Source organism: Phyllostomus discolor, chromosome 6 (assembly GCF_004126475.2).
Source record: "Phyllostomus discolor isolate MPI-MPIP mPhyDis1 chromosome 6, mPhyDis1.pri.v3, whole genome shotgun sequence".
Taxonomy (NCBI): domain Eukaryota; kingdom Metazoa; phylum Chordata; class Mammalia; order Chiroptera; family Phyllostomidae; genus Phyllostomus; species Phyllostomus discolor.
Genome location: NC_040908.2, coordinates 150,053,096 through 150,063,443, shown reverse-complemented (window position 1 = coordinate 150,063,443; position 10,348 = coordinate 150,053,096). Strand labels below are relative to the sequence as shown.

The following is a 10,348-nucleotide window of genomic DNA, read 5'->3' as shown; positions in this document are numbered from 1 at the left end:
GCATTTTGGCAAAGAGTGGGCTTTCCTTGAACGCAGCTTTGCATGAATCTGTCCAGTTACTAAAAGAGACATAAATAGCTATGAATAAAATAGTATGAATGTATTTCTCCTTGAAGTTTTGAACTTTGAATGCTTTGAAGAAAGACTTAGAATTTTTTATGTGTTTAGTACACTATTTCTGAAACTAGAGAGAGCAGACTAAACTAGGGTGTGGATTAACATGAAAATAACAGAAAAGTATACCTAGGAAACAAGTATAGAGTCAAATACAAAGAGACCAATTTTTCTGAGGTTATTGTCAATGGTATAATAAGCAGGGATTACAAATTCATGTAAGAACCGTATCATAGATATTGACATTCTTGCTTTTCTATTGCTGCATCAGACACCATAACAAAATGTAGGGAGTTCAAACAACAAAAACCTATCTCATTTCCTCTAGTCTGCGAGATAATTTGGCGCAGCACTGCAGTTTGACTGCTGAGTGTGATATTGTCTGGGCCAAGGTCAAATGACCAGAAATGTCAAGATGTTAGGCCAACCTCAAATCATCCTGCAATATTCAAGATGCCTCACTAACATTGTTGGCATTTTGTCTTGGCTGTTGGCTAGGCTCAGATGAAAATGATAATCAGAACAAGTTAGTTTTCCATGTGGCCTCCCTGTGCGGCTTGGGCTTCTTATGTTGTGGATTCTGGATTCATTAAGGCAGAAAGTGGAGGCCTCCTGTCATCTTAAAGCCACTTCTAGAATGTCACTTCTGGCATATTCTGTTGATCAGAGCCAGTTACAAAGGCTAGTCATGATCCGAGGAGAGGATTAGTAAGGTTTACTTCTTTAGGTGAGGCGTGCAATGAGCATGCAGAGATAAGAGTAACTGTTGCACACTGTCTTTTTAGATAACAGCTACCATATCACTTAATGCATTTATCCTTTAACAATTTAACAACATGGGTATAATCCATTGCATAATATAGATATGTAATTTTCCAACTATTTTTATTTGAAAATCTAGAATTAAAATAGCTCTTTTATTGTTTTTAATGATATCTACCTAAACCATACAAAGTCAGTCACCAGTAAAGTTAGAATGGACAAACCAAGCATCTCTATAATAGTGTGGCATGTACTGTTCATGGTTGTGTATAAAATCCAGTATTCTTCATGGAGTTGGAAGTTATGGGTTTGGAGTTCTGAAAAACTTTAAGTACAGAACTGGCTTTAACTTTGAGTAAACATTGTTCAGTTGCTTAATTTCTGGAAATGTTTGTTTTCTTATTTATTAAAGAGATCCTAATATTGTAGTAAGCATTTCTTATCTACCAATATAGTCACTATTTTCTAATTCTCCTTACCTAAAAACATCCAACTTTTATTTGGGTAACCATTGATTCCCCAAATAGCCTAGGGTGCCTTGACTAATTATCACAATCATCCTTCTGACCAAAATGAGGGAGTCAGGAGTGAATTTGTAACTCAAACAATCTAAATAGAATAATTTAAGAACACCCGCAATGTTGGGACAAAGAAAACATTTCTTTCTCTGGACATAAATGAAAAAGCATGCAGTACTAGGAGTTGTTACCAATGCTATTCCATACAGAAGGAAGGCTGTTTTAGCATGATTCTACAAATACAGAGTTCATAGTACTGGGAATGAAAAAAAAAACAAAACAAAAAACTACATCCTTAATTGATACAGTTTTGCCATTGGAACTTCTCAAAACTGAAGCTACCTCTTCTGGACGTTCCACAGTGGAGAGTTTCGTTCTGAATATGTTGGAATGTCTAACACAGGCAAAATTAAGAGACCAGCAATATTTATTTTTTCATAAGGTAATTTTTAAGGATAAAACTTGATAATTTTTGCAAAACATTAAGCACAATGCCTGGCATATAAATAATCTTTTATTTTTTCCTTTCCTCAGTATGCAGAAATATGGCAATATATCTAGTCCATCAAAAAGTTTTACATTTTCTTAAAAAATAGATTTCTTTTTTTGTTTGTTTAGTTACTAAACAAAAGAAAAAGTCCTGTGAGTTTGGGTCCACTTGATCTTAATTTAAATACATCAGGTAGAGCTGTCTGCTATTATAAGCTTACCCAGCAGAGGAATATGGTATAAATAAAAAACACAATAAAAATGTAATTAAAGAAGGTGGCTGATTTTTTTAGAGGGGTTTGTGTTGGATAAGAAAGAGCTGATTTCTATTATTTTTATGATTAAAGTATTCTATTTATATTCTCAAAACTGAATTAATTTTCTTGTCTAAGGCTCACCTTGCTAAAGATCGTTTTAAAATATTTTAATGAGTCGAGTACATAAATCATCTCAGTGAACACAAATACATGTAAAAACTCTGCAGGGAGCTTTTTAAAGAGTTTGGAGTGGTAGGTAAGTCACTTAAAGTGCCCCTTTTTATCTATCAAGCTGAAAAATAGCAATTGTCCTTTTTCATAAACTTAGTGGTGAAAATCTTTTTTTTTCTTTTTATTGCATCTATTGGTGTGACCCTGGTTAACAAACTATACAAGTTTCAGGTGCACAGTTCCACAACACATCACCTATGCAATGTATTGTGCGTTCAACACCCCAAGTGAAGTCTCCTTCCATCACCATTGATCCCTCCTGTCGCTTCCTGCGGCTGTCTCCTCTCACATTCTCCCACCCCCAGCAATCACTATACTGTCTGTATACAGGGTCTGGCACAAATAGTGCCCCCTTTTTATTACAAAATCTTTTATTACAAAATCATAAGCATGTAATTCTGTAACAAAACAACATCACACTCAAGCACACTGTATGACATTTTAGATGAAATGTTCAAATTAAAACTATAAATTACTACACTCGTATTATTACCCTACCGACCACACTCAAGCAGGTGTTACTTCTGGCAGACCCTGTATATTATGCATCTTCAATCCTGTGACTTTAAATGGTCTTTTTAAAAACTCGGTATTAAACTATGCTTGATTCCAGCCATGTTTTCTCTAAGGAAGCTTCTGCTTTTACAATGGTAATAACTAGGACCATGATGTTGAGTAGACAGAATACACATTATGTATTCGGCCTGAGGAAGGTACTGCCTAACATTATTCCCCTGTATGTGCCTGAGCCATAATCATAACCCACAGAGTTGCTTTGTATACCAAGAATCAATTTTTTGAATTTCTTTTTTATTATACTTTTTTAAACACCAGATTGTATTGGAGAGATGTCATCTATCTTTCAATGAGAACCTGAGATCCAAATTATAGTGCCCAGAGTAGTTTTGGCAGAAAATCCATATTGTGCTGAAGATTAAGTCAAAATAAATTGTCACCACTTAAAAAAACTAAACATTATATTAATAACATAGCTACATTGTTAATATCACAATACTTTTTCTTTCATTATGGCTGATTTTTAAATGGATATATAGACTTCTTATTTTTTATAAAAATTTACAATTAAAGCATAAAAGAATATTTCAATAGAATATAATGAAAGAATGTTTATAATTACTTCCTGTCTTGGTTTATAGCATCAAATAAATGCATCAGAATGAGGATAATATAAAATCCTACCAAATTTGGTACTATGTTATTTATATAAATTAAAATACTTACAAAATTAAATCAAGCTAAAACGTTTTTTATATTTGTATCTCCTTGACTCCCTTACAGTTTCTACTTTTTATCACTTTCATTATTACTACTTTATTTTTTTATATCTTTGCTAGTTTTATTTTTTTCGATTTTGCTGAACTAGACTAAAAAAAATTGGACATGATGCTTTTCTGCACTTTCTTTCAAGCTGGCTCATTTTATTCCCTTTATACCATCACATTACTACCTGTCACCCTCATCTCACTAAATATCACCAAAATCTGGCTTTCCTTTTTATAAAACTTAGGTCATAGCTCTCTCTATTGATCCTTATCTCTAGTAGAAAATGTCTCTAAATGCACTATGATTAAAATAAAGAGTTGTCAGGAAACAGAAGACACATATGACAGGCAATAAGCTTAAAAAAGTATGTGGAAGGATTAAAGATTAGAATCTGAAATGCATAGAAAGCCAAAAAAAAGGTATTCGGTAAAATTTCGTGTTGCTCTCCATAACAATAAGGTGAAAAATCAAAATGAAAACCATGTACCATACCTGCTCAACATTTCTTAAACCTCTGAATTAAATAAAAAAAGAGAATCTTTAAAGCATTCACTCATGATATCTTCCAAAATATAAAGAACTATCACTATATTTCCTGGAAATTCCCCAACAGTGAAGCATCTTTACTGATATAATAATGAAATGTCAGTTTGAGCCAACCTAGGCATTGTGGCCCATTTTTAGATACACATAATCAAAAGATGAAATCCAGTAAGATTAAGAAGATAGCTTTTCAAATATTCTCTGGAGATGCTAGAAAACAGACTACTTTAAATTGGCTTCAATAAATAAATAAAGAAAATAAGACACTCCAAACAGAATATGAAGGTTGCAGAAGGTTACAGAAATTCAACAGCAGAAGAAATTAAATTACAGCCAAGCTAAAACTTACATAAAATCTTTTTTATCAACAAATGGCTGTTCTTTTTACTGGTATTCTCAAATGTGTAAGACAGAATAAATCCAATATAAGATGATTAGAGAATAGGATTCCCTTATTTTGGTTCTTCAATAACGTACTTTGAACATTCAGTTGATGCAAGACAAAGAAAACACGCTATAACCTAATTAGGGATAATATGTGCTGCCCTTTCACTCTGTTTTACAATATAGCATATGAAAATTAAGCCTCTCTAGATTTATTTTTGTTTCTAAAATCTTGGGCATGGAGGAAGAGCAAGTCTAGGGTCTGCTTCTATTTTCTTCTATTTCCTTTAGAATACAATCTATATCAATACACTTTATGTAAGATGAAATACCAACAACTCAGAAGTTAGCATTTACATATGCCTCATCTTCGGGTAATTTTTAAATTATTTTTCTTCCTTCAGAGAAAACAAAATGATTGGATTTAGTTATTTTCAGTATGACAACTTAGAGATGGCTGAAAAAAAGAACATTATAAGGTGGGGCTCATGGTCCCTACTTTTAAACCTGGACTGACCTCTGACTACTTAGACGAATGAAGTGTGGCAGAAATGACTCCACACCTGTTTTGGCCTTAGCATTTAAAAAATCTTATAGCTTCTGATCTGGCCTGTGAAGCCCATAGACAACACTTGAAACACCTGATTACCCTGATGGCGAGAACATATGAAGAGACCTGAGATTACACGGCAAATGAAAGGGCCAGCATAGCTCCACACCAGCCCAACCAAGAGTTGAACTCCCCAAGTCACCCAGTTAATCTCAGGTGAGCAAATAAACAGTCCAACCAAATCTTGGTGAATTCCTGACAAATTCAACTGGGAGAAACAAACAAAAAAAATCATGTTTAAGCCACTGAATTACAAATTACTCTGTTATACAATCATAAATTGCTGGAACATGGGCATTCAGGCTGATTTTAGGCAGAGAAGAAATCCACATCTCTAAAACTGTTTCAGAGGTTAGAGAGAAAGCCGACTAGCTCACCGCAACTCAATATTGTAATGCAAACAACATGGTTGTCTCTTCATCAGTTTAATCCAGCTGGAAGTTTCTTAAACCCCAAAGTAAGAAGGATTGGCCCCTTTCAGAGATAAGGATAATTGTCAAGTTTAACACGAATACATGCAAATTATAAGACTACCTCAATATATTATTGTTTTTAAAATAATAAAGCAGATTTACAAAAATGATAATAGTAAAAAGCTTCTGCATGGCTAAAGAAAACAATATTAAAAGGAAAAGAGAACCAACAATGTGGAAAAACATATTTGCCAATGATACCTAGGACAAGCGTTTAAACTCCAAAATACATAAAGAATTCACATGACTCCACTCTAAGAAGACAAGCAACCCAATTAGAAAATGCGCAAAGGACCTGAACAGACACTTTTCCAAAGAGGACATACAGAAGGTCCAGAGACATATGAAAAGATGCTAGCTATCTTTATTAGTAGCTATCAGTATTGCTAGCTATCAGAGAGATGCAAACTAAAACCACCATGAGATACCACCTCACATTGGTCAGAATGGTCATCATAAATAAAACAACAAACAACAAGTGTTGGAGAGGTTGTGGAGAAAAGGGAACCCTAGTTCACTCTTGGTGGGATTGCAGACTGGTACAACCACTATGGAAAACAGTAGGGAATTTCCTCAAAAAACTAAAAATGAAACTGCCTTTTGACCCAACAATTCCATTGCTAGGATTATATCCTAAGAACCCTGAAACACAAATCAAAAAGATCCTTTGAATCCTAATGTTCATAGCAGCACAATTTACAATATACAAGTGCTAGAAGCAACGTAGGTGACCATCAGTAAGTGAATGGATCAAAAAACTATCGTACATTTACACAATAGAATTCTATGCAGCAGAAAGAAAGAAGGAGCTCCTACCCTTGCTGACAGCATGGATGGAACTGGAAAGCATTATGCTAAGCAAAATAAGCCAGGAGGTGAAAGACAAAACAAATACCATATGATCTCACCTTTAACAGGAACCTAATCAACAAAATGAACAAGCAAGGAAAATATAATCAAAGACATTGAAATTGAGAACAGGCTGACAGTGACCAGAGGGGAGGGAATTTCAGGGGAAAAAGGTAAAGGGTTTGCAGGAACAATTATAAAGGACACATAGACAATAACGGGGGGGGGGAAGGGGAGGGAGGTGGGGATAGCTGGGGTGTTGGGCTGGGGTGGGGGGAAAAGGTAGAAAACTGTACTTGAACAACAATACAAAAATTTAAAAAAATGATAACAGTATACCAAATTGACTTTATAATAATGTACATCTAAGTATATGCTTATATATAATGAATTATTTTAATGAATACTTATTGAACTTTCACAACATGCAAGTCATATTCTAGGTGTTAGAAATCATACTTTCCTAACTATAACTAACATTTTTAAATAAATAGGTATCTAGATACCATATACATATAAATATACATTTATATACATTTATATATCTCTGATACTTTAACAGTACACAAGTATGATATAAATATAAAATATAAAGTCATAATATTTCAGTGACTTTAGTAATATTATTTAATGCATTCTCACTTTAGACTTTTTATTACAATGATCATAGGCTACTTGTATATATACAATATGACAAAGACATTTTTATATCTTCAGAGAGCCAAGTGAGAAGAAAGTGTGTAAGAGTAAAAATGTATATGACTATTTTTAAACCAGAATAAATTGTAATAAGAATTATTCAAGTGATATCAAGTGTATAAAATATCCAAGAAAGAGATGGTTAATTGGGGGACATTATTCATATTTTATAATTTCTTCCTAGACCAACCCCAAAAACTTAGGAATGCATTTGTATCTATAGCCAATACACTCTTATCAGCTTGGGAAGAGTGGTTTGCCTGAAAAGCTTGTCAAAATTTCATTTAATGGCTCTGGCTGGCATAGCTCAGTGGATTGAGCTCAGGCTGGGAACCAAAGTGTCCCAGGTTCGATTCCCAGCCAGGGTATATGCCTAGGTTGCAGGCCATAAACCCCAGCAACCGCACATTGATGTTTCTCTCTCTCTCTGTCTATCTCCCTCCCTTCCCCTCTAAAAATAAATAAATAAAATCTTTAAAAAAAATTTCATTTAATGGACTAACCTGCAGTAATGTCTCAGTGCTTGTATTCATGTTAATAATATTAATGTTCACACCTTATGTGAAGAAACAATATTGGTGTAACTGGTCACTCATGCAGAATAGGAGACTTCCATGTTATGATAAAAAATCTCTGATACACGAGGTGCCAAAGGACCAAGTGGTGGCCTCAGTTCCACCTCTGGTCTGGCTGCCATGTATCGTGGGCTAACTACTCATAAAGGGCCCCCCACTCCAGCACAGATTTACCAGCAACCTCTAAGGCTTTTCATTATGCATACCATCCTGAGCTGATACCTGCTCCAGCCTTGGGGAGGCTCTCCAGAACTTTTTCTCTCCAGCCTGTAGCTTGATGGGCCCCAGCAGCATGTCCCTCTTCGGCCTATACATGGTACAGAATCAGCATGACTGCATTCTCCCATTTTTGCAAGTGAAAGGGAACTGTGCTAGGCTGCAGGCCTGCATCTCAGAACTCCACATGCTACAGAGAGAAGGTTGTTTCAGACCACAAGGAGCTCCCCTGCAGCTGGCAGTATAATTGGGCTCTGGCACTTCAAACAGTGCTGCAGACACATGACCACAGACACAGTTCTGGCCTAAACTTCCCTGGAGATTACTGTTCTGACATCCCAGCCCAGAGAAGAAGTGGTCAAACAGTTGGAGGAAGGACTGATAGATACAGACCTAGTCAAGGTCAGGTGACATCAGGTGGTTGAAATCACAAAGGAAGCCTTAGGCAGAAGTATCCAAACTGCAGCCTGTGGGCCGCATGCAGCCCAGGATGGCCATGAATGCTGACCAACACAAAATTATAAATTCACTGAAAACATTAGATTTTTTGTTTGTTTGTTTTCATTAGTGTTTGTGTATTTAATGTGTGACCCAAGACAACTCTTCTTCTTCCAGGGTAGCCCAGAGACGCCAAAAAGTTGGACACCCCTGCCAGGGTATATGGACTCAGCATCCCCCATTGAAGAGCTCAGCAATGATGAGAGTTCTTTCCTGGGAACTGACATTGATATTCACACTATAGACAATGACGCTGTTGGCATGGAGATTTTCTTTAAAGCCTGGCTACATAACAGTGGAACAGATCAAGTGTTGGGAACCGCCCTGCCTGGTATCAGAAGCTGTAACCCCTGCCTAGGCTAAGGCTAAAGGAATGCCCTTGGAACGTAAGCCAGCAAGGAAACAAAAGCTTATCTCCCTGGCAGGAGCACTGCTTCTGCTGCTTCATTCATAACTGAACCCCAAAGCTTGGTCGGTTAGCCAAAGATGGGTAAGATTCCCCAAGAGGGGAACGATCTAAGACAGGCACGATCACATGGGAGGCCCCCAAAAGAAGCACTTTGGGGGCTACAGCAAAAGGGGGTGATGGATCCTCACTCCTCGGCTTTGAAATAGCCTGAGTCCTCATTGTCTGGGAGAAAATCTCCTTATCTCTTGGTTGCCTTAGTTCCCTTGCTCCACCTAAGCCTGAAACAATGACAGGGTGGTGCAGCTCTGTGCTGAAAAGGATGGATTTCCCGGATGATCAGGCCTAAGAAAGAACATGTAAATTACTGTGAAACCTGCTTTGTTTAGAATGCTCTCAGGTGAATGAGAAGGGTCCAAGGAGGAAGTTACTTTGTTCCTCAAAGTCTTACAGCTCTTTGACCCTGACTCAAAATAGGCCCTCAGACTTCCTTGTTATCTATTGTTTGATCATTACTTCCTAGCAATGAGTAATGAGCTTTTACCTGAATTCTTATTCAAACACAACCAATAAAAAGCCTCTCTGGAGGGGGAATGGCGTGCTCTCCCCACCAGGGAGGGTGGCCCAGCGGCGCCCTCCAGGAGAGAGGGTGGCCAAGGCGCTCCCCACGTGAGGAGTGGCCCTGATGTTCCTATTCCCCCACAGGACCTGGTTGTCTCTGTGTATGTTTTTCTCGAGTTTCAATGAGCCATCTGCAGCGTTCTGTGATCACTGCTGGCTGGTGACCCATGCATCAATCAAGAACATGTTCATTTTCTTCTTTCTGCACAGTCTTTCAGGAAGATTTCCAGAGCCACAGATAATCCAAGTACACACTCCTAAAATAACATATTATATGGGCTATCATAATCCTAGTCTAGGGTTAGGATTGTAGATTGGTGAATCATCAGAGGACAGAGAACTTGAGGTTTAGGAATTAGAGGAGGATTGGGTGAAGTTGTTTAGTGTAAGCAGTAGGAGTAAGAAAAGACCTTCTGAAAAGTGGCCAGTTAGAAAACTGAACTTAATTAAGCACAGAGAGAAAGGGACAGCTAGTTTAGAAGCAAAGACTTAGATACCTCAATAATAGGGTAGTGGCTACACTACATAATAACACAGTGTATCATATGTTTTTCTTGTTTTTTTTTAATTTTTTATGTGGTAGATATTAATGACATTATAATTTAAGGCATGCTTGCACCTCAACAATATCAACAGGGCCTGTGAGCAGAGGAAAAGAACCAACATTAATCCAAGATTAAACAGAGGTCTTCTGGATAGAGAGGCATCAAACTGAGAAGGAGGGACAAAAGTAATTGCCAAAGAGGCCCCAGAGAGGACATCTAGTGGCCCTAGAGTATGGGGTCAATCAAAACTGAACCAAAACATATTCACCTAAAA

The 10,348-nt window shown here is 36.8% G+C and overlaps 1 pseudogene; it reads left to right on the top strand.

The window, feature by feature from the left end:
* Positions 1-7,908: 7,908 nt before the first annotated feature.
* On the top strand, positions 7,909-10,119 carry LOC114498994 (annotated as a pseudogene).
* The last annotated feature ends 229 nt before the right edge of the window (positions 10,120-10,348 follow it).